Source organism: Schistocerca gregaria, chromosome 7 (assembly GCF_023897955.1).
Source record: "Schistocerca gregaria isolate iqSchGreg1 chromosome 7, iqSchGreg1.2, whole genome shotgun sequence".
NCBI classification, from domain to species: Eukaryota; Metazoa; Arthropoda; class Insecta; order Orthoptera; family Acrididae; genus Schistocerca; species Schistocerca gregaria.
The window spans coordinates 520,534,333-520,559,524 of record NC_064926.1 but is presented as its reverse complement, the minus strand read 5'-3'; positions in this window follow the sequence as shown (position 1 = coordinate 520,559,524).

Here is a 25,192-nt window from a genome sequence, read left to right as displayed (position 1 = left end):
ATTAATACATACAGTCACGACACACTCTGGCACGAAAGCTGTTACCGTTTAACAGCTGGGGCGATACTAGCGCTCCAAAAGGTGAGAAACTTCGTAAGGGTAATGTTTGTTTTTAATTATTTGCTACTTAATTAACGAAATAGATGTTGTATTTTTACGTTCCATGCGTTAGTAAATTAACAGTGGATATCAATTATCGTGAAATACATGTTAAACAGCCGAATCCTACTGATTCAACAATATAAACTAAAACTTATTCATGGAGAAATACATTCGTATATGTGTATATCTGCAGCTTATTCTGCTGATAGCAAGAGAATATCAACGTATATTTCATGTATGAGAAGCGTGTACGTCAATTGTTGTTTGTTCCTATTATCATAGGCATTTTCCTAGTCAGTTAAAATTTTGATGTGGAGTCTAACGATTCGATCATTGTTACACTTCGCTTCACTTTCTAATATACGAAATTTTTGTATGTGTCATTACTGTTTCTTCAAACGCGAATTTGTTGAAGATTCTTGCCCATTATGGCTCAGATCACCAACAATTGTGCTGGGAAATAATTTTATTGATTTCTTCGAGATATTTATCACCTCTGTGTAGTTTTCCCTTAAACCACAGTCGTGGTGGCTCATTTGTTTCGTTAAATAACGTCAGTATTACGGTCCACGAAGGTTTGATGCGTTCCACATTCACTGATGTGCCTGAAAGTGTAGCGAACAAAACTATGCTTTGCTAGATAGTTACACGACGTCTTTTTACTGAAGGACAGGACTTTTGGCGTTTACTGGCAATTGTTTGTTATTACAGGAAAACGACATTATTCAGTAAATGTCTGTACGTTACAAGAGAATCATTTACATCTACATCTACATGACTACTCTGCAATTCACATTTAAGTGCTTGGCAGAGGGTTCATCGAACCACAATCATACTATCTCTCTACTATTCCCCTCCCGAACAGCGAGCGGGAAAAACGAACACCTAAACCTTTCTGTTCGAGCTCTGATTTCTCTTATTTTATTTTGATGACCATTCCTACCTATGTAGGTTGGGCTCAACAAAATATTTTCGCATTCGGAAGAGAAAGTTGGTGACTGAAATTTCGTAAGAAGGTCTCGCCGCGACGAAAAACGTCTATGCTGTAATGACTTCCATCCCAACTCGTGTATCATATCTGCCACACTCTCTCCCTTATAACGCGATAATACAAAACGAGCTGCCTTTTTTTGCACCCTTTCGATGTCCTCCGTCAATCCCACCTGGTAAGGATCCCACACCGCGCAGCAATATTCTAACAGAGGACGAACGAGTGTAGTGTAAGCTGTCTCTTTAGTTGACTTGTTGCTTCTGCTAAGTGTCCTGCCAATAAAACGCAACCTTTGGCTCGCCTTCCCGACAATATTATCTATGTGGTCCTTCCAACTGAAGTTGTTCGTAATTTTAACACCCAGGTACTTAGTTGAAATGACAGCCTTGAGAATTGTACTATTTACCGAGTAATCGAATTCCAACGGATTTCTTTTGGAACTCATGTGGATCATCTCACACTTTTCGTTATTTAGCGTCAGCTGCCACCTGACACACCATACAGCAATCTTTTCTAAATCGCTTTGCAGCTGATACTGGTCTTCGGATGACCTTACTAGACGGTAAATTACAGCATCATCTGCTAACAGTCTAAGAGAACTGCTCAGATTGTCACCCAGGTCATTTATATAGATCAGGAACAGTAGAGGTCCCAGGACGCTTCCCTGGGGAACACCTGATATCACTTCAGTTTTGCTCGATGATTTGCCGTCTATTACTACGAACTGCGACCTTCCTGACAGGAAATCACGAATGCAGTCGCACAACTGAGACGATACCCCATAGCTCCGCAGCTTGATTAGAAGTCGCTTGTGAGGAACGGTGTCAAAAGCTTTCCGGAAATCTAGAAATACGGAATCAACTTGAGAAGATCCCCTGTCGATAGCGGCCATTACTTCGTGCGAATAAAGAGCTAGCTGCGTTGCACAAGAGCGATGTTTTCTGAAGCCATGCTGATTACGTGTCAATAGATCGTTCCCTTCGAGGTGGTTCATAATGTTTGAATAAAGTATATGCTCCAAAACCCTATTGCTAACCGACGTCAATGATATAGGTCTGTAGTTAAATGGATTACTCCTACTACCCTTCTTGAACACTGGTGCGACCTGCGCAATTTTCCAATCTGTAGGTACAGATCTATCGGTGAGCGAGCGGTTGTATATGAGTGCTAAGTAGGGAGCTATAGTATCAGCGTAATCTGAAAGGAACCTAATCGGTATACAATCTGGACCTGAAGACTTGCCCGTATCAAGCGATTTGAGCTGCTTCGCAACCCCTAAGGTATCTACTTCTAAGAAACTCATGCTAGCAGATGTTCGTGTTTCAAATTCTGGAATATTCCATTCGTCTTCCCTGGTGAAGGAATTTCGGAAAACTGCGTTCAATAACTCCGCTTTAGCGGCACAGTCGTCGATAACAGTACCATCGGCACTGCGCAGCGAAGGTATTGACTGCGTCTTGCCGCTTGTGTACTTTACATACGACCAGAATTTCTTCGGATTTTCTACCAAATTTCGAGACAATGTTTCGTTGTGGAACCTATTAAAGGCATCTCGCATCGAAGTACGTCCCAAATTTCGCGCGTCTGTAAATTTTAGCCCGTCTTCGGGATTTCGCGTTCTTCTGAACTTCGCATGCTTTTTCCGTTGCCTCTGCAACAGCGTTCGGACCTTTTTTGTGTACCACGGGGGATCCGTTCCATCTCTTACCAATTTATGAGGTATGAATCTCTCAATTGCTGTTGCTACTGTATCTTTGAATTTGAGCCACATCTCGTCTACATTCGCATAGTCAGTTCGGAAGGAATGGAAATTGTCTTTTAGGAAGGCTTCTAGTGGCACTTTATCCGCTTTTTTAAATAAAATTATTTTGCGTTTGTTTCTGATGGGTTTGGAAGAAATGGTATTGAGCCTAGCTACAATGACCTTGTGATCACTAATCCCTGTATCAGTCATGATGCTCTCTATCAGCTCTGGATTGTTTGTGGCCAAGAGGTCAAGTGTGTTTACGTAACCATTTACAATTCGTGTGGGTTCGTGGACTAACTGCTAGAAATAATTTTCGGAGAAAGCATTTAGGACAATCTCGGAAGACGTTTTCTGCCTACCACCTGTTTTGAACAAGTATTTTTGCCAACATACCGAGGGTAGGTTGAAGTCCCCACCAACTATAACCGTATGAGTGGGGTATTTATTTGTTACGAGACTCAAACTTCCTCTGAACTGTTCCGCAACTGTATCATCGGAGTCTGGAGGTCGGTAGAAGGAGCCAATTATTAACTTAATTCGGCTGTTAAGTATAACCTCCACCCACACCAATTCGCACGGAGTATCTACTTCGACTTCACTACAAGATAAACCACTACTGACAGACACAAACACTCCACCACCAATTCTGCCTAACCTATCTTTCCTGAACACCGTCTGAGACTTCGTAAAAATTTCTGCAGAACTTATTTCAGGCTTTAGCCAGCTTTCTGTACCTATAACGATATCAGCTTCTGTGCTTTCTATTAGCGCTTGAGGCTCAGGGACTTTTCCAGCGCAACTACAACAATTTACAACTATAATTCCGACTGTTCCTTGATCCAAGCACGTCCTGTAATTGCCAAGCACGCTTTGACATTGCAGCCCATCCTGCACTTTCCCGAGGCCTTCTAACCTAAAAAACCGCCCAGTCCACGCCACACAGCCTCCGCTACCCGTGTAGCCGCCAGCTGAGTGTAGTGAACTCCTGACCTATTCAGCGGAACCCGAAACCCCACCACCCTATGGCGCAAGTCAAGGAATCTGCTGCCAATACGGTCGCAAAACCGTCTGAGCCTCTGATTCAGACCCTCCACCCGGCTCTGCACCAAAGGTCCGCAGTCGGTTCTGTCAACGATGCTGCAGATGGTGAGCTCTGCCTTCATCTCGTAAGCAAGACCGGCAGCCTTCACCAAATCAGATAGCCGCTGGAATCCAGAGAGAATTTCCTCAGATCCAAAGCGACACACGTCATTAGTGCCGACATGTGCCACCACCTGCAGCTGGCTGCACCCTGTGCTCTTCATGGCATCCGGAAGGACCCTTTCCACATCAGGAATGACTCCTCCCGGAATGCACACGGAGTGCACACTGGATTTCTTCCCCTCCTTATCATAAATCAACTATACTGTAATGTACCATTTCGTAACTCCCAGGGTCCTTAGGGCACAGATTAATGATAAATGTGATGTCATTTTCTAGTTATTGTCTCTCTTTGTGGCACTACATACACTCCTTATTGATAATTATGCTATAAGTCAATATAAACTTCAGTATTCGTACTCGTCCAATATACACTCCTGGAAATGGAAAAAAGAACACATTGACACCGGTGTGTCAGACCCACCATACTTGCTCCGGACACTGCGAGAGGGCTGTACAAGCAATGATCACACGCACGGCACAGCGGACACACCAGGAACCGCGGTGTTGGCCGTCGAATGGCGCTAGCTGCGCAGCATTTGTGCACCGCCGCCGTCAGTGTCAGCCAGTTTGCCGTGGCATACGGAGCTCCATCGCAGTCTTTAACACTGGCAGCATGCCGCGACAGCGTGGACGTGAACCGTATGTGCAGTTGACGGACTTTGAGCGAGGGCGTATAGTGGGCATGCGGGAGGCCGGGTGGACGTACCGCCGAATTGCTCAACACGTGGGGCGTGAGGTCTCCACAGTACATCGATGTTGTCGCCAGTAGTCGGCGGAAGGTGCACGTGCCCGTCGACCTGGGACCAGACCGCAGCGACGCACGGATGCACGCCAAGACCGTAGGATCCTACGTAGTGCCGTAGGGGAACGCACAGCCACTTCCCAGCAAATTAGGGACACTGTTGCTCCTGAGGTATCGGCGAGGACCATTCGCAACCGTCTCCATGAAGGTGGGCTACGGTCCCACACACCGTTAGGCCGTCTTCCGCTCACGCCTCAACATCGTGCAGCCCGCCTCCAGTGGTGTCGCGACAGACGTGAATGGAGGGACGAATGGAGACGTGTCGTCTTCTGCGATGAGAGTCGCTTCTGCCTTGGTGCCAATGATGGTCGTATGCGTGTTTGGCGCCGTGCAGGTGAGCGCCACAATCAGGACTGCATACGACCGAGGCACACAGGGCCAACACCCGGCATCATGGTGTGGGGAGCGATCTCCTACACTGGCCGTACACCTCTGGTGATCGTCGAGGGGACACTGAATAGTGCACGGTACATCCAAACCTTCATCGAACCCATCGTTCTACCATTCCTAGACCGGCAAGGGAACTTGCTGTTCCAACAGGACAATGCACGTCCGCGTGTATCCCGTGCCACCCAACGTGCTCTAGAAGGTGTAAGTCAACTACCCTGGCCAGCAAGATCTCCGGATCTGTCCCCCATTGAGCATGTTTGGGACTGGATGAAGCGTCGTCTCACGCGGTCTGCACGTCCAGCACGAACGCTGGTCCAACTGAGGCGCCAGGCGGAAATGGCATGGCAAGCCGTTCCACAGGACTACATCCAGCATCTCTACGATCGTCTCCATGGGAGAATAGCAGCCTGCATTGCTGCGAAAGGTGGATATACACTGTACTAGTGCCGACATTGTGCATGCTCTGTTGCCTGTGTCTATTTGCCTGTGGTTCTGTCAGTGTGATCATGTGATGTATCTGACCCCAGAAATGTGACAATAAAGTTTCCCCTTCCTAGGACAATGAATTCACGGTGTTCTTATTTCAATTTTCAGGAGTGTAGTATTCAGAAGTGTCACTTGCTGGCCGCTTGGGGCGGTGCTGTCACTGTGGGTAACAAAGACAAGACTTAGTGTCGCCACTGTTATGTTGGACTCTGGGTGACGCACATTCTCCCCGTTTTCAGCCATTACTTGTTAAGAGATAATATCATGTTTATAGTCACATTACGTACGTATAATTCAAAACATATTAAAATATGTCGAAAATATGCTACTTCGACTGTTATGAAAAACAGGTGTCACAAATAAGTCTATAAGCAATTAAAAAATTTGTAGGAATCTTATTTAATTCCCGGAAAATTTGGAAATTGGTGTAAGTTTCAGTGGGACCAAACTGCTGAGGTTATCAGTCCCTATGCTTACACACTGCTTAATCTAACTTAATGTAACTCGAGCCTCAACGGGGCAACGGCGCGAACCGTTTGCAGTCTGTAATTCCAGCAATTCCTTCGAACATTGTTGATGAATGAAGACCATACTGATAAGTTTGCTATTGAAAAAAAATTTGCAGTAATTTTGTTCAATTGGTTTAAGAAAAGATTCATTTAATAATGAGAGACTTGCTATGAGAGACTTTCTAACATAGGACACTACAATGTTTTATAAGGAAACCTGTAAAATACTATAAGATTTTACACCCAAATTTCACAATAACTTATAAACATTTTGGCAAGAAACGTCCTCGTCATCCATGATTATTTACAGTTCAGCATTTTGTACCAAGAGTATCTAAGACAGTTAACGACAAATTATTAAGCCATTATTTTGTTATTTATGTTTAGAACCAAAGGAGTTTTTCCCGTTTTTGTAAGCTTATCGAAATGTGCCATACGAAGGTATTCACACATAACCTTCGTTTTACCTTTGGTTTAGGATGCAACTATGTTTCGTGTGTAACATTTTTCATGTTTTAGGGACGTGTCGTTTGCCGAATAACTCGTGTGGGACAGTCTAGTCTGTGCCGCGAATGAAAAATGTGGATAGCGTACGTGCGTAGAGACAAGATCGTTGTTGAGGAGAGAATCTTCGTTTGTCGGCTAGGATCTATAGTGATCTGTTTAGATGCTCCACTGGGGTCACAAGAGCTGTAGACTAAATAGTATCTGGGAATGATTAAAAATTGCTGATCGACTAGAACTTTTATGATGCCGATTGATGGTGGGTTAGCTACTGAGAACCGATAGAGAATAGTTACGCTAGCGTTATTAAGTAGGTATTCCTGTGTCTCGGCTGAAGAACGTTGAATCCGTCTTCAGATCGGTTTCCATTGCTCGTCAGCAGTGGATGTCCTTGGAGAATATCCCCGACCATAATACTGTGCTCCACCTGCTCCTCTGCTCCTCTCTGTTGCTGATCACTGCGCTATCTGGCACTACAAGTATCACTAGTGGGATGCTACGTTTAATAGTGCCGTTTCAACACTCTAGGATGGCTAAGTTTGAAGCCTAAGATATTTCAACTTCCAGATCTTGCACAAGGCTCTTGCCTTGACCTTATGTTTGATCGTCCAACTTTTGTTAATGACCTTTGTGGAGATATCCATTCCTGTCCTACTGAACTGTCTACTGCAGTATTCATTACCTCAGAATCTGCAGTTTTAGAGAACTTCAAACGCATTCTCTCATTCCTCAGTACTTCAGTATCCCATATTTTTCAACGTTGGCACTTCCGGACTATTCTATTAAACTTCAGGCTACTCTTCATCGTCACTAAATCGTGATATGAGCCTATATCTGTTCCTGGGTAGGAATTGCAATCGAGTATCTAATTTCGGAACGTTTGTCTCAAAACTGATTCCTACTATAGCTCCTGTTCTCGTGACTTTTGAACAACGTTTTCCCTATTCCTAATTGAAATTAATTGGAGAACTCAGTCTTTCTCCTCTGCCATCAAGTTTGTATCGTACCATAACTGTGGCTTCTATTCCTTCACCTACTTCCACATTCCAGTCTCCCACAACCGTTAGATTATCATGGTCTTATACATATTGTATTACCTGTTAAATACTATCGTACACTTTATTTGCCTATCTTCTGGTTGTTACGTCATACACGCTTGAGCTATTGTTGTTAGCCTTGGTTTGCTGTTCTTATGATTAGACATCATTATCACTGAAATGTTCACAGCAAGTGGATATTATGTGAGAGTGTTTTATGTAGGTACATTTTTAAGACGAAGTTTTGCATGTTTTATTATTCCATTTTTAAATGTTGCCATTTACTTTTACGTGCTGTATTCTTATTGTGAAACTCTTAAAATTTCTTCGGAAAATTAAAGATTGTCAAATGTGATATGTTCATATACTTAAGACCAAATATTCTATTGGAAATCAAAACGTTACAGTCTAGAATATTTTTGAATATTATATGTAATCGTCTATCTGTTACAGTATCTCTCTGATACACACTGACAATCAGTAAGTGAAATCAAATAAAGCGAAAGAATTATCAGAAACAAGGCACAAATGAAATAACGTTGAAATAGAAGCTATTGAAAACTAAAACCAGTTTCCATTTTCAAGACAGGTAAAATTACTGACATTCAATAAATTCAGTCTGTTTGTAAGCACCCCATATTCCATGGCAAAAGACCTTCTTCCGTTTCAACGTACAAGAACTTGCACGACCAACGTAGTATGGCTTATGTGCCCACATGTTACATATGTGGTTCTAAAAATACATGGCGTTTTACTCTATATAAAATTCTGTGCCTGGAGAATAGATATTCCAATACGAATAGCTTCAATACATCGTACAGTATTTAAATATGTAGATCACGAAATATCTACAAATTCTGCACCAAAAAACCTAATTTGAAAAAAAAGTTCCACTATTCTTCTGACTGGATTGATGCGGCCATCCACCAATTCCTCTCTTGTGCCAACCTCTTCATCTCAGAGTATCACTTGTAAGCTACATTCTCAATTATTTGCTAAATGTATTTCAGTATCTGTCTTCCTCTACAGTTTTTGACCTCTACAGCTGCCACTAGTATCATGGAAGTAATTCCCCGACGTCTTAAGAGATGTCCTGTCACCCTGTCCCTTCTCCTTGTCAGTGTTCTGCAGATATTCCTTTCCTCTCCGATGAAACCTTCCCGTCTAATATTGGATGAACGTTTGCTTGCTGACTGAACGCTGCGTCTCTTAAAATCTTTTAACTGCTGCTCTGTCAAGACTACCTGCTGATTATTACGACGAAACATAAAATGTGTTGTCGCCGTGACCCTCAGTCGTTACCTGAAATTATTAAGACTGATTCTTACCTTTAATTATTTATACTGGATCGCCATCTGACTGCTACAGCAAACTGTGGAATGAATATACTTACTTCTCTTTAACATAATTATAAGCTGCTGGTGGAGTTTCATAATACTTTGTGACTGGAATTCTTTAAGTTGAAGTTAATTTAGATTTGATAAAAGCTGAAGCTCAGTTTAGACTTTTCTTTTAAGATAACAATAAATTCCGTAAAGCATTTACATGAATGATTTTGGGATAGAAAATTCTTAATGCATTTAATCTGGTAGAAGTTAACTATATTCTGAGAACGATCTTGACAAACAATTACAAGGGGTATAGTTCTTTACAAAAATTCTTAAAAAGTAGCGTTGCGCTACATACCTAATTTTCCATCAAAATTACATAACTATATTCTGAGAACGATCTTGACAAACAATTACAAGGGGCATAGTTCTTTACAAAAATTCTTAAAAACTAGCATTGCGCTACATATAGCGAGTGGCTGGCGAGCACACCGCTTCTTTCAAAGTGTTAATTCATACCTCGCTTACAGCGACCTCCTCTCATGTCTCGCTAGCTACGACTGCCTCGTCTCACATCTTACTCGCAACTGCTCGCTTCCAACGCTCAATGCTACAAAAGTGCGGTCTCGCCGCCAACAATGGTTTTTGGTGCAGACAATCCCTGCTACCATTACAGATGTATTACTGCGCGCTGTTTCCCGCTCTTTCTCAAAATGTATCTATGCGCGGTTTCCCGCTCTTTCTCAATAATACACAATGCAATTTAATTAACAAAACAATTTAAATAAGAAACAGTTCAGATAATTACATGCTAAAACAGTTTAAATACGCCTATTACATAATTGAATTAACACTTTGAAAGAAGCGGTGTGCTCGCCAGCCACTCGCTATATGTAGCGCAATGCTAGTTTTTAAGAATTTTTGTAAAGAACTATGCCCCTTTGTAATTGTTTGTCAAGATCGTTCTCAGAATATAGTTATGTAATTTTGATGGAAAATTAGGTATGTAGCGCAACGCTACTTTTTAAGAATTTTTGTAAAGAATTATACCCCTTGTAATTGTTTGTCAAGATCGTTCTCAGAATATAGTTAACTTCTTCCAGATTAAATGCATTAAGAATTTTCTATCCCAAAATCATTCACGTAAATGCTTTACAGAATTTATTGTTATCTTAAAAGAAAAGTCTAAACTGAGCTTCAGCTTTTATCAAATCTAAATTAACTTCAACTTAAAGAATTCCAGTCACAAAGTATTATGAAACTCCACCAGCAGCTTATAATTATGTTAAAGAGAAGTAAGTATATTCATTCCACAGTTTGCTGTAGCAGTCAGATGGCGATCCAGTATAAATAATTAAAGGTAAGAATCAGTCTTAATAATTTCAGGTAACGACTGAGGGTCACGGCGACAACACATTTTATGTTTCGTCGTAATAATCAGCAGGTAGTCTTGACAGAGCAGCAGTTAAAAGATTTTAAGAGACGCAGCGTTCAGTCAGCAAGCAAACGTTCATCCAATATTAGACGGGAAGGTTTCACTTTACGTGAATGATTTTGGGATAGAAAATTCTTAATTCATTTAATGTGGTAGATGTTAACTATATTCTGAGAACGATCTTGACAAACAATTACAAGGGGTATAGTTCTTTACAAAAATTCTTAACAAGTAGCATTGCGCTACATACCTAATTTTCCATCAAAATTACATAACTATATTCTGAGAACGATCTTGACAAACAGTTACAAGGGGCATAGTTCTTTACAAAGTTCTTAAAAACTAGCATTGCGCTACATATAGCGAGTGGCTGGCGAGCACACCGCTTCTTTCAAAGTGTTAATTCAATTATGTAATAGGCGTATTTAAACTGTTTTAGCATGTAATTATCTGAACTGTTTCTTATTTAAATTGTTTTGTTAATTAAATTGCATTGTGTATTATTGAGAAAGAGCGGGAAACCGCGCATAGATACATTTTGAGAAAGAGCGGGAAACAGCGCGCAGTAATACATCTGTAATGGTAGCAGGGATTGTCTGCACCAAAAACCATTGTTGGCGGCGAGACCGCACTTTTGTAGCATTGAGCGTTGGAAGCGAGCAGTTGCGAGTAAGATGTGAGACGAGGCAGTCGTAGCTAGCGAGACATGAGAGGAGGTCGCTGTAAGCGAGGTATGAATTAACACTTTGAAAGAAGCGGTGTGCTCGCCAGCCACTCGCTATATGTATCGCAATGCTAGTTTTTAAGAATTTTTGTAAAGAACTATGCCCCTTGTAATTGTTTGTCAAGATCGTTCTCAGAATATAGTTATGTAATTTTGATGGAAAATTAGGTATGTAGCGCAACGCTACTTTTTAAGAATTTTTGTAAAGAACTATACCCCTTGTAATTGTCTGTCAAGATCGTTCTCAGAATATAGTTAACTTCTACCAGATTAAATGCATTAAGAATTTTCTATCCCAAAATCATTCACGTAAATGCTTTACGGAATTTATTGTTATCTTAAAAGAAAAGTCTAAACTGAGCTTCAGCTTTTATCAAATCTAAATTAACTTCAACTTAAAGAATTCCAGTCACAAAGTATTATGAAACTCCACCAGCAGCTTATAATTATGTTAAAGAGAAGTAAGTATATTCATTCCACAGTTTGCTGTAGCAGTCAGATGGCGATCCAGTATAAATAATTAAAGGTAAGAATCAGTCTTAATAATTTCAGGTAACGACTGAGGGTCACGGCGACAACACATTTTATGTTTCGTCGTAATAATCAGCAGGTAGTCTTGACAGAGCAGCAGTTAAAAGATTTTAAGAGACGCAGCGTTCAGTCAGCAAGCAAACGTTCATCCAATATTAGACGGGAAAGCAGTTGCGAGTAAGATGTGAGACGAGGCAGTCGTAGCTAGCGAGACATGAGAGGAGGTCGCTGTAAGCGAGGTATGAATTAACACTTTGAAAGAAGCGGTGTGCTCGCCAGCCACTCGCTATATGTAGCGCAATGCTAGTTTTTAAGAATTTTTGTAAAGAACTATGCCCCTTGTAATTGTTTGTCAAGATCGTTCTCAGAATATAGTTATGTAATTTTGATGGAAAATTAGGTATGTAGCGCAACGCTACTTTTTAAGAATTTTTGTAAAGAACTATACCCCTTGTAATTGTCTGTCAAGATCGTTCTCAGAATATAGTTAACTTCTACCAGATTAAATGCATTAAGAATTTTCTATCCCAAAATCATTCACGTAAATGCTTTACGGAATTTATTGTTATCTTAAAAGAAAAGTCTAAACTGAGCTTCAGCTTTTATCAAATCTAAATTAACTTCAACTTAAAGAATTCCAGTCACAAAGTATTATGAAACTCCACCAGCAGCTTATAATTATGTTAAAGAGAAGTAAGTATATTCATTCCACAGTTTGCTGTAGCAGTCAGATGGCGATCCAGTATAAATAATTAAAGGTAAGAATCAGTCTTAATAATTTCAGGTAACGACTGAGGGTCACGGCGACAACACATTTTATGTTTCGTCGTAATAATCAGCAGGTAGTCTTGACAGAGCAGCAGTTAAAAGATTTTAAGAGACGCAGCGTTCAGTCAGCAAGCAAACGTTCATCCAATATTAGACGGGAAGGTTTCACTTTACGTGAATGATTTTGGGATAGAAAATTCTTAATGCATTTAATCTGGTAGAAGTTAACTATATTCTGAGAACGATCTTGACAAACAATTACAAGGGGTATAGTTCTTTACAAAAATTCTTAAAAAGTAGCGTTGCGCTACATACCTAATTTCCCATCAAAATTACATAACTATATTCTGAGAACGATCTTGACAAACAATTACAAGGGGCATAGTTCTTTACAAAAATTCTTAAAAACTAGCATTGCGCTACATATAGCGAGTGGCTGGCGAGCACACCGCTTCTTTCAAAGTGTTAATTCAATTATGTAATAGGCGTATTTAAACTGTTTTAGCATGTAATTATCTGAACTGTTTCTTATTTAGATTGTTTTGTTAATTAAATTGCATTGTGTATTATTGAGAAAGAGCGGGAAACCGCGCATAGATACATTTTGAGAAAGAGCGGGAAACAGCGCGCAGTAATACATCTGTAATGGTAGCAGGGATTGTCTGCACCAAAAACCATTGTTGGCGGCGAGACCGCACTTTTGTAGCATTGAGCGTTGGAAGCGAGCAGTTGCGAGTAAGATGTGAGACGAGGCAGTCGTAGCTAGCGAGACATGAGAGGAGGTCGCTGTAAGCGAGGTATGAATTAACACTTTGAAAGAAGCGGTGTGCTCGCCAGCCACTCGCTATATGTAGCGCAATGCTAGTTTTTGAGAATTTTTGTAAAGAACTATGCCCCTTGTAATTGTTTGTCAAGATCGTTCTCAGAATATAGTTAACTTCTACCAGATTAAATGCATTAAGAATTTTCTATCCCAAAATCATTCACGTAAATGCTTTACGGAATTTATTGTTATCTTAAAAGAAAAGTCTAAACTGAGCTTCAGCTTATATCAAATCTAAATTAACTTCAACTTAAAGAATTCCAGTCACAAAGTATTATGAAACTCCACCAGCAGCTTATAATTATGTTAAAGAGAAGTAAGTATACTCATTCCACAGTTTGCTGTAGCAGTCAGATGGCGATCCAGTATAAATAATTAAAGGTAAGAATCAGTCTTAATAATTTCAGGTAACGACTGAGGGTCACGGCGACAACACATTTTATGTTTCGTCGTAATAATCAGCAGGTAGTCTTGACAGAGCAGCAGTTAAAAGATTTTAAGAGACGCAGCGTTCAGTCAGCAAGCAAACGTTCATCCAATATTAGACGGGAAAGCAGTTGCGAGTAAGATGTGAGACGAGGCAGTCGTAGCTAGCGAAACATGAGAGGAGGTCGCTGTAAGCGAGGTATGAATTAACACTTTGAAAGAAGCGGTGTGCTCGCCAGCCACTCGCTATATGTAGCGCAATGCTAGTTTTTAAGAATTTTTGTAAAGAACTATGCCCCTTGTAATTGTTTGTCAAGATCGTTCTCAGAATATAGTTATGTAATTTTGATGGAAAATTAGGTATGTAGCGCAACGCTACTTTTTAAGAATTTTTGTAAAGAACTATACCCCTTGTAATTGTTTGTCAAGATCGTTCTCAGAATATAGTTAACTTCTATCAGATTAAATGCATTAAGAATTTTCTATCCCAAAATCATTCACGTAAATGCTTTACGGAATTTATTGTTATCTTAAAAGAAAAGTCTAAACTGAGCTTCAGCTTTTATCAAATCTAAATTAACTTCAACTTAAAGAATTCCAGTCACAAAGTATTATGAAACTCCACCAGCAGCTTATAATTATGTTAAAGAGAAGTAAGTATATTCATTCCACAGTTTGCTGTAGCAGTCAGATGGCGATCCAGTATAAATAATTAAAGGTAAGAATCAGTCTTAATAATTTCAGGTAACGACTGAGGGTCACGGCGACAACACATTTTATGTTTCGTCGTAATAATCAGCAGGTAGTCTTGACAGAGCAGCAGTTAAAAGATTTTAAGAGACGCAGCGTTCAGTCAGCAAGCAAACGTTCATCCAATATTAGACGGGAAGGTTTAACCGATTCTGCGCAGAACCTCCTCATTCCTTACCTTATCGGTCCACTTAATTTTTAACATTAGTCTGTGGCCCAAATCTCAAATTCTTCGATTGTCTTCTGTACCGGTTTACCCACAGGCCATGTTTCACTACAATACAATGATCCAAAATTTATTCCTCAAGTTAAGGTCTATGTTTGATACTAGTTGACTTACCTTGGCCAGGAATGCCCTTTTTGTTAGTGCTAGTCTCCTTTTGATGTCCTCCTTGCTCCGTCCGTCACTGATTATTTTGCTGGCTAGGTACCAGAATTCCTTAACTTCATCTACTTCGTGACCATCAATCCTTACGTTAAATTTCACACTGTTTTCATTTCTGCTGCTTCTTATTACTTTGCCTTTCTTCGATTTACTCTCAATCCATATTCTGTACTCAGCAGGTCATCCAATTATTCTTCATATTCAGTGAGGATGGCAATGTTATCAGCGAATCTTACAAACTTTTTAATCCGAGCACTTCATTCTTGGTCTTCGACTCCTACTATTTCCTGCTGTTCTTGTGCATGTTGTATATTAACTGTCTCTCTCTATAGATTCCTCCTATTTTCCTCAGAATTTCGAACATTTTGCACCATTCGACATTATTGCTTTTTTCCGAGTTAGGAAGCCGTAGGAAAGTGACTTGATTTTTATTTAGTCTTTCTCCCATTATCAACTACAACGTCAGTATTTTCCCCTGGTGCCTTTACCTTTCCTAAAGCCGAAGTGCTCGAAGTCTAACACATCCTCAGTTTTCTTTTCCATTATTCAGTGTATTTTTTGTCAACATCAACATCTACATCTACATCTACATGACTACTCTGCAATTCATATTTAAGTGCTTGGCAGAGGGTTCGTCGAACCACAATCATACTATCTCTCTACCATTCCACTCCCTAACAGCGCGCGGGAAAAACGAACACCTAAACCTTTCTGTTCGAGCTCTGATTTCTCGTATTTTATTTTAATGATCATTCCTACCTATGTAGGTTAGGCTGAACAAAATATTTTCGCATTAGGAAGAGAAAGTTGGTGACTGAAATTTCGTAAAAAGATCTCGCCGCGAAGAAAAACGTCTTTGCTGTAATGACTTCCATCCCAATTCGCGTATCATATCCGAAACACACTCTCCCCTATTACGTGATAATACAAAACGAGCTGCCGTTTTTTGCACCCTTTCGATGTGATCCGTCAATCCCACCTGGTAAGGATCCCACACCGCGCAGCAATATTCTAACAGAGGACGAACGAGTGTAGTGAAGCTGTCTCTTAAGTGGACTTGTTGCATCTTCTAAGTGTCCTGCCAATGAAACGCAACCTTTAGCTCGCCTTCCCCACAATATTATCTATGTGGTCTTTCCAACTGAAGTTGTTCGTAATTTTAACACCCAGGTACTTAGTTGAATTAACAGCCTTGAGAATTGTACTATTTATATAGTAATCGAATTCCAACGGATTTCTTTTGGAACTCATGTGGATCACCTCACACTTTTCGTTATTTTGCGTTAACTGCCACCTGCCACACCATACAGCAATCTTTTTTAAATCGCTTTGCAACTGATACTGGTCTTCGGATGACCTTACTAGACGGTAAATTTCAGCATGATCAGCGAACAACCTAAGAGAACTGCTCAGATTGTCACCCAGGTTATTTATATAGATCGGGAACAGCAGAGGTCCCAGACGATTCCCTGGGGAACACCTGATATCACTTCAGTTTTACCTGCGACCTTCCTGACAGGAAATCACGAATCCGGTCGCACAACTAAGACGATACCCCATAGGCCCGCAGCTTGATTAGAAGTCGCTTGTGAGGAAGCTTTCCGGAAATCTAGAAATACGGAATCAACTTGAAATCCCCTGTCGATAGCAGCCATTACTTCATGCGAATAAAGAGCTAGCTGCGTTGTACAAGAGCAATGTTTTCTGAAACCATGGTGATGTATCAATAGATCGTTTCCTTCGAGGTGATTCGTAATGTTCGAATACAGTATATGCTCCAAAGCCCTACTGCAAACCGACGTCAATGATATAGGTCTGTAGTTAGATGGATTACTCCTACTACCCTTCTTAAACACTGGTGCGACCGGCGCAATTTTCCAATCTGTAGGTACAGATCTATCGGTGAGCGAGCGGTTGTATATGAGTGCTAAGTAGGGAGCTATTCTATCAGCGTAATCTGAATGGAACCTAATCGGTATACAATCTGGACCTGAAGACCTGCCCGTATCAAGCGATTTCAGTTGATTCGCAACAGCTAAGGTATCTACTTCTAAGAAACTCATGCTAGCAGATGTTCGTGTTCCAAATTCTGGAATATTCCATTCGTCTTCCTTGGTGAAGGAATTTCGGAAAACTGCGTTCAATAACTCCGCTTTAGCGGCACAGTCGTCGATAACAGTACCATCGGCACTGTGCAGCGAAGGTATTGACTGCGTCTTGCCGCTTGTGTGCTTTTGTGAATTTGAGCCACATCTCGTCTACATTTGCATAATCAGTTCGGAAGGAATGGAGATTGTCTCTTAGGAAGGCTTCTTGTGACACTTTATCCGCCTTTTTAAATAAAATTATAATTAGATGCATGAGCTTTTAAGCTGAGTGTACGATAATTCTCGCACTTGTCAGCTCTTGCAGTCTTCAGATTTGTGTAGACTCATAAATTCTACGCACCGATGTGAATAGTCGTTTTGCAGCCATCCCCTTCCCCCCCCCCCCCCCCCCCCCAGTTATTTTAGAAATTCTGATGGAATGTTATCTATACTTTCTGCTTTATTTGATCTTAAGTCCTCCGAAGCTCTTTTAAATTTTGATTCCAGTGCTGGATGCCTTATCTCCTCTAAAGCAACTTCTGTAAATGAAAAAGTGTCATCATGATCTCTCCAGTGGGGAATAGTCCCACATTCCCATCTCCGGGAAGGGACTGCCAAGATTGAGGTTACCATGAGAAAAAGATTGAATAACTAACGAAAAGATAACGTACGAGTCTGGGCGTGGAATGTAAGAACCTTGAACGTGGGAAGGAATCTAAGAAATCTGAAAAGAGAAATGCAAAGGCTCTGTTTAGGTATCGTAAAGGTCAGTGAAGTGAAATGGAAAGAAGAAAAGGGTTTCTGGTAAGACTAGAGTAGGGTAATATCAACAGCAGCAGAAAATGGTACAACGGGAGTGAATTAGTTATGAACTGGAAGGTAGGGCAGAGAGTGTGCTACTGTGAACGGTTCAGTAGAGACTGAACAGAATGGGTTGTTGCTATTGGAATCGACAGCGAACCTAATTCAGGTATACATGTCAAAGTTACAAGCTGAAGATGAAGAAATAGGGAAAGCATATGAGGATATTGAAAGGGAAATACATTACGTAAAGGAGATGAAAATCTAATAGTCATGGAGGACTGGTATGCAGTTTTAGGGGAATGAATAAGGCAAGCGTTACAGGAGAATACTGGAGGAGAAAGGCTGATTGAGTTCTGTAATAGTGAATACGCTGTTGAAGAATTGCAGGAGGAGGAGGCGGTATACTTGGAAAAGTCTGCGATATACGGAAAGGTTTCAATTAGATTATGACATGGCCAGACGGAGAATCCGAAACTAGATATTGGATTTAGGGCGTACCCAGAAGCAACTATAAACCCAGATCACAATGTAGTAGGGAGGCAAGGTAAGCTGAACTTCAAGAGATTAGTCAGGAAGAATCAAAACAAAAACAAGTGGGATATAGTAGTACTAAGGAATGGCGAGATACGCTTGAGATTCTCTAAAGCTATAGATACAGCGATAAGGAATACCTCAGTAGGCAGTACAGTTGTAGAAGAATGAAGATGTCTCAAGAGGGCAGTCAAAGAAGAAGGAAAAAAACCCATGGGTACAAAGAAATTAACTGCGAAGAAACTATGGATAGTAGAAGAAATACTTTAGTTGATCGTTGAAAGAAGAAATTACAACAGTGTCCAGGGACATTCAGGAATACAGAAATACAAGTCACTGCGGAGTGAAAGAAATATTAAGTGCAGGAAAGCCAAGAGAGAATGGCTGCATGAAAATGTAAAGAAATCGAAAGAAATGACAGTCGGAAGGACTGACTCAGCATGTAGGAAAAACAAAGCAACTTTTGTTGAAGTCAAAACCGAGGGTGGTAATATTAAGAGTGCAACCGAAATTACATCATTAAGCTCAAGGGAGAGAGCGGATAGGAGGAAGCAGTACATTGAAGTCCCCATGTCTCACAACAACAAAAACAACAGAAAACGGGGGAAAATGCATATGGCGGCCTCCAGATAATGTTCTTTTACGTAATTGTAAAACTAGTCACTAAGCTGAAGTACGGAACAAAAGACATCGTGTGTACCTGTGCACACCAAGTAAAATATTTCTCCGTCCCCCCCTCCCCACCCTTTCCCTTCACTTCAGTGATCCCCAGTAAATCTAGGCTGAGTCTTCTGATATCCGATTTCAGATTTACTAGCTTCTCTACCACGTCTATACTGCTGACATTCCGCGCTCCTACTCTTAGGATGTTACGCCTTCGTTGGTTATTCAGTCCCTTCTCTTGGCTGCCTCCCTCTTGACACTTCTTGGCATTTTTCTCCCGGAGATCCGAATTAATTCATAATATTTGGCAGTGGAGAGATTTGCGAGTCCTATGTCATATAGATACACACCAGGTGGCTTTAACGCAGTAATTTCTATTTCTTTCTGCGTCCTTATGCCGTTAACCATTTGGTTATTCTTCCCATTTTTGTGGAAATTTCTCATCCCTTTCACTATATTGATTGATAACTTTCACGTCAGGTCCGGTTATGAGTAACTGAATGAAACCAGTTGTTTCATTCTGAAGGCATTTCGCCGTTGCTTTTTTAAGGTATTCCCAGTGGCCTGAAATATAAGCATATTTGTTGGTATAGTATTTTGTTTCCCATAACAGACACTTGACTTTCTAGTTAGTAATAGTTCTGCCATCTTCTGTACATACTTCTGAATCTGTTTAATGTATTCATCTCTTGGTCTCCCTCTACGATTTTTACCTTCCGTGCAGCCCTCCATAACTAAATTGGTGATCCCTTGATGCCTCAGAATATGTCCTCCCAACAGATCCCTTCTTCTAGTCAAGTTGTGCCACAAATTTCTCTTCTCCCCAATTCTATTCAATAGCTCCTCATTAGTTATGTGATCTAACAATCTAACCTTCAGCATTCTTCTGTAGCTCCACATTTCGAAACCTTCTATTCTCTTTTTGTCTAAAGTATATGGCTACACTACATACAAATACTTTCAGAAATTACTTCCTGACAGTTAAATCTATGTTAACAAATTTCTCTTCTTCAGAAACGCTTTCCTTGCCACTGCCAGTCTACATTTCATATCCTCTCGACAGTTATTTTGCTCTCCAAATAGCAAAACTCCTTTACTACTTTAACTGTCTCATTTCCTAATCCAATTCACTCAGCATCACCCGACTTAATTCGACTACATTCCATTATCCTCGTTTTGCTTTTGTTGATGTTCATCTTATATCCTACTTCGTTCAGCTGCTTTTCCAGGTCTTTTGCTGTTTCTGACAGAATTACAATGTCATCGCTGAACCTCAAAGTTTTAATTTTTCTCCATGGATTTTAACTCCTACTCCGAGATTTTCTTTTGTATCCTTTACTGCTTGCTGAATATACACATTGAATAATATCGGGGATAGGCTACAACCCTGTCTCACTCCTTTCCCAACCACTGCTTCCCTTTCATGCCCCTCAACTCTTATAACTGCCATTTCGTTTCTGTAGAAATTGTAAATAATCTTTCGGTCCCTGTATTTTACCCCTGTCACCTTCAGAATTTGAAAGAGAGTATTCCAGTCAACATTGTCGAAAGTTTTCTCTAAGTCTACAAATGCTAGAAACGTAGGTTTGTTTTTCCTCAAGTACATCGCCCTTATATAGACCGTCTCTATACTCATTCCACCTTTCTGCTTTCCCTTCTTTGCTTAGAATTGGGTTTCCATCTGAGCTTTTGATATTCATACAAGTGATTCTCTTTTCTCCAACGGTTTCTTTAATTTTCCTATAGGCAGTATCTATCTTACCCCTTGTGAGATAAGGCTCTACATCCTTACATTTGTCGTCTACCTATCCCTGCTTCTCCATTTTGCACTTCCTGTCGATCTCATTTTTGAAACTTTTGTATTCCTTTTTGCCTGCTTCATTTATTGCATTTTGGTATTTTCTCCTTTCGTCAATTAAATTCAATATCTCTTCTGTTACCCAAGTATTTCTATTTGTCCTCGTCTTTTTACCTACTTGATCCTCTGCTGCCTTTACTATTTCATCCCTCAAAGCTACCCGTTGGTCTTCTACTGTATTTCTTTCCCCCATTCTTGTCAATCGTTCCCTAATGCTCTCCCTGAAACTCTCTATGACCTCTGGTTCCGTCAGTTTATTCAGGTCCCTTCTCCTTAAATTCGCAGTTTCTTTAGTTTTAATCTACAGTTCATAACCGATAGATTGTGGCCAGAGGCCATATCTGTCCTGGAAATGTCTTACAATTTAAAACCTGGTTCCTAAATCTCTGTCTTACCATTATATAATCTATCTGAAACCTGTTAGTATCTCTAGGCTTCTTCCATGTATACAACCTTTTTGTATGATTCTTGAACCAAGTGTTAACTATGATTAAGTTATGCTTTGTGCATAATTCTACCAGGCTGCTTCTTCTTTCGTTCCTCACCCCCCTTCCATATTCACCTTCTACGTCTCCTTCTCTTCCTTTTCCTACTATCGAATTCCAGTCACCCATGACTATTAAATGTTCGTCTCCCTTCACTATCTGAACAATTTCTTTTATCTTATCATACATCTCATCAATATCTTCATCATCAGTCGGCATATAAAGTTGTACTACTGTGGTAGGCGTGGGCTTCGTATCTATCTTGGCCACAATAATGCGTTCACTATGCTGTTTATAGTAGCTTACCCGAATTCCTATTTTTTATTCATTGCTAAACCTACTCCTTCATTACCAATATTTGATTTTTATTTATAACCCTGTAGCCACCTGACCTGAAGCCTTGTTCCTTCTGCCATTTATTGCACTATCTTTGCTACGTGCACAGGCAATATCTTTAGTAAATGTATTTTCGCGCCAACTGACCCAGCTCAACATGTTATCAGTGCATCTGAACTTGTATGTGTGATAGATTATTAGAACGATTGTAACATCGACAGTTCAGTATATATATAAAAACATATTACGATGTAATGAGTATCGCACTCATCGGATCTTGGGGGACTCCCACAGTTAAAAGGATGCATTTTGACGACGACATGTACTCATGTCAGATAGTGTTATATTCTGACAGAATGTAACATTGCAGTGTTACTTGAAATTGGCTATAAGGCCGTAATTGCAATAGTAACAATAAATATTTTATATAGTCAAGATGACTACGATGTCTTTTAAGAAACAGAGGGGTAGTTAGATTTTTTTAAAGTGCTGTAGAGTTGTTTGCAGAGCGTATTTGTAGAAGTATACTCATCGGTTCCCGACTGTTGCTGAAATGTCAGGTTGCGTTGACGTGAATTGCGACGTATTCGACCCTATATGTTTAGCACTGGATTGCCGAGTATTTTGCTGCAACGTGACTTGTCTATTAGGTACTACACTAAACGCTGCGGCGACCATCCCATTTGTACTCACCTTGGTGACAAAAGCAGCTGGACCCAGAACTCGGGCTGTAGTACCTTTGTACGGTGATTAGTTAACACTGCGGCGCCTGTGGCTCTTGAGAAGGTGAGCTGACAGGTACAGCATATCTAAAAGCGAACTGCTGAACTGCCTGAGGGCAGCAGTTTGACATTACGGCTAACTGCAATACAGCTGCTCGCCCCGGTGCGTTGTGTGAGAGGCTCCGCAGCCTAAACGTGGCGTGTCTGTGTTGCAGGTGACTGGCGTGGTGGGCCGGGCTGACGTGCTGGCCTGCGTGCTGCTGCTGCTGTCTCTGCTCTCCTACCACGGGTGAGTCTGCGCACACCGCTGCACCACAGCTCTCACTGTCTGTGTCTTTCATTCAATGTGCTCTGTATATCTAGCAATGAAAAAGAGGCTTAAGTCACAAGAGGCTTAAGTCACAAGTTACACTGAACAGCCATAACATTATGACTACCGACCTACTATCGATGTAAACCTGTCCAGGAGACAGCGGAGTCACTAGACGAGGAATGACTGCTAGTCAGACAAACTCACGATGCATGTAGTATCAATGAGCGTGTTGTTCCTGTGTAGAATGGGGAAGACGTGCGATCTATCTGTGTTTCATCGAGGGAAAACTGTGACGGCCCGAAGGCTCGGCATCAGCACTTCGGAAACTGCACGAAATGTCGGGTTTTGGAGGTTGGAGGTGTGCTGTGGTGAGTGTCTTCGACATGTAGCGAAACCAGGGTGAAATCACGTCCAGATGTCGAGGGGTTGTGCGGCACCCCTCATTGTAGAACATCTACATCTTGTAAAGAAACTGGTTCTCTACTTCTGAAAAGAAACCTTTTAAATAATAAAACGTGACCTATCCAAGGAATCTGACTGCTCCTGTTAGTCATGGACGAAAAAAAATTTGGTATAGTCTTTGTCAGAACGTGCACAATCTTATCTGGGGCCAATAAGACGTGAATTTCAATCTAAAAATGGTATGCCAATGTTTACATAATAAAAAAATAGATTAGGTAATTCAGTACAATTATTATATAGATGCTATAAATCGCTTTAATGCGGGCCAAATGGACAATCAAAGTCAATATAATTCCAGTAAACCTGCAAAAGTAAAAAAAAAAATATTATAGGGGCCTACATAGATATCGTGCATGTCCTGGATGCCCACGAAATACGTAATTTTGTTTTGAAGCTGACAGCCAATGAGAAAATAGGTCCAAAAATACTATTGGTCAGTTTTCAAGCAGTAATGGCGAACAGCATCAGTTGGTAATATACGTAATTTTATGGTAGCTAATTTTACTGCAAAAAAATAAAATATATACACCCTCCAAAAGAAGTTACACACAAACGTTAAAATAAAATTATGATTAAGAGCACAATGTCTGAGAATTTTGAAAGAAAATTATTAACTGAACTTTAATTTGGCAGGTTTTTCGACACTATCAACAAGACGAAATATTTATTGGAACTAAACAAAATTGAACATAGATATTGTGTCAGTATTTTTAAAATAGAAAATTTAACTGCAATTGTCTTTAATTTTGAAATGAGAGAGAGCGTAATAATTTTATTTTAATGTCTTAACTGTTGCTGCAGGCAGTGCGATGACATCAGCGCTGGTCCGCGGGGAACATGTGTGAAGTTAATCCTGGTTCGTGGCGTGAAGATATTGATGGATCCTCCTGTTTCATTAATATTCCAGTTACGGCGGTGGTCCACGTCTGCGCTGTAGTCGAATCAGCTGGCAGCTCTGGCGCGATAATAATAGTTCCAGTGTGTGCGTTGTCGTTACGCGCGCGACGTTTTATTATTAAACGCTTATTACTCACGCGGTGCGGGTATGCCGGAATTATGCAATGTCTTTAGTCCCGATATATAGCCAGTTAGTGTCAATACTTCGCACAGTTCTTTCACCGTATTGCCACGGAAAAAACAGTCACATGTGTTTATTTCTATAACAGTCTGTTAAACATCAGACAGTTTGGATGATATAATAAACGTTTCTTGATCAAATCACAGCACTGTTCTTTTACTTAACATTTCGTTTGTTCCACTTTCACGTAATTCTAACACTTAGTGTATCGACACGACAATGGTGTCTGGTTCACGGCTAATTGTCACAAGTTCACACAGTATGTAAAATCGTCCCGCAAACACTAGATATACTTTTCAGATTTTACTGTTCACTTAATATTGCACGATCGCCTCTTAACACAGCGGACGCACTGTAATTAATTATTCCTCCGCGTATCACCGTCTTTCACGCCGAACTTTTTGCAACGTTTCTCCACCCGCGAACCGACCACGATACCACAACAACTCGCACGCTCTCTATCGATAGTCGTTCGTTCTCTCTGACACAGTACTTCTCCTAGCCTAACCAAAGATTTACAAAGCACATGAAAGTAGAACATTCACATTCGTACAATATAAAACGTATAACAGTAAGAAAATGAATGAAGAAATAATGTGACGTATTAACAAATAAAGAATAGTTGAAATAAATGATACATACGTATTATGACAAGGTAATGCACAAAAGAAAAAAAAATAGCATCGAGTTTCGGGGAAAGCAATGTCTTTACAATCTACGTCTACGTGATTACTCTGCTAACCACAATTAAGTGCCTGGAAGAGGGTTCAATGAAACACCTTCAAGCTGTCTCTCTACCGTTTCACTCTCGACCGGCGCGCGGGAAAAACGAGCACTTACAATTTTCTGTGCAAGCCCAGATTTTTCTTATTTTAACGTGATCATGAGAAGATCCCGTCGCGATCAAAAACG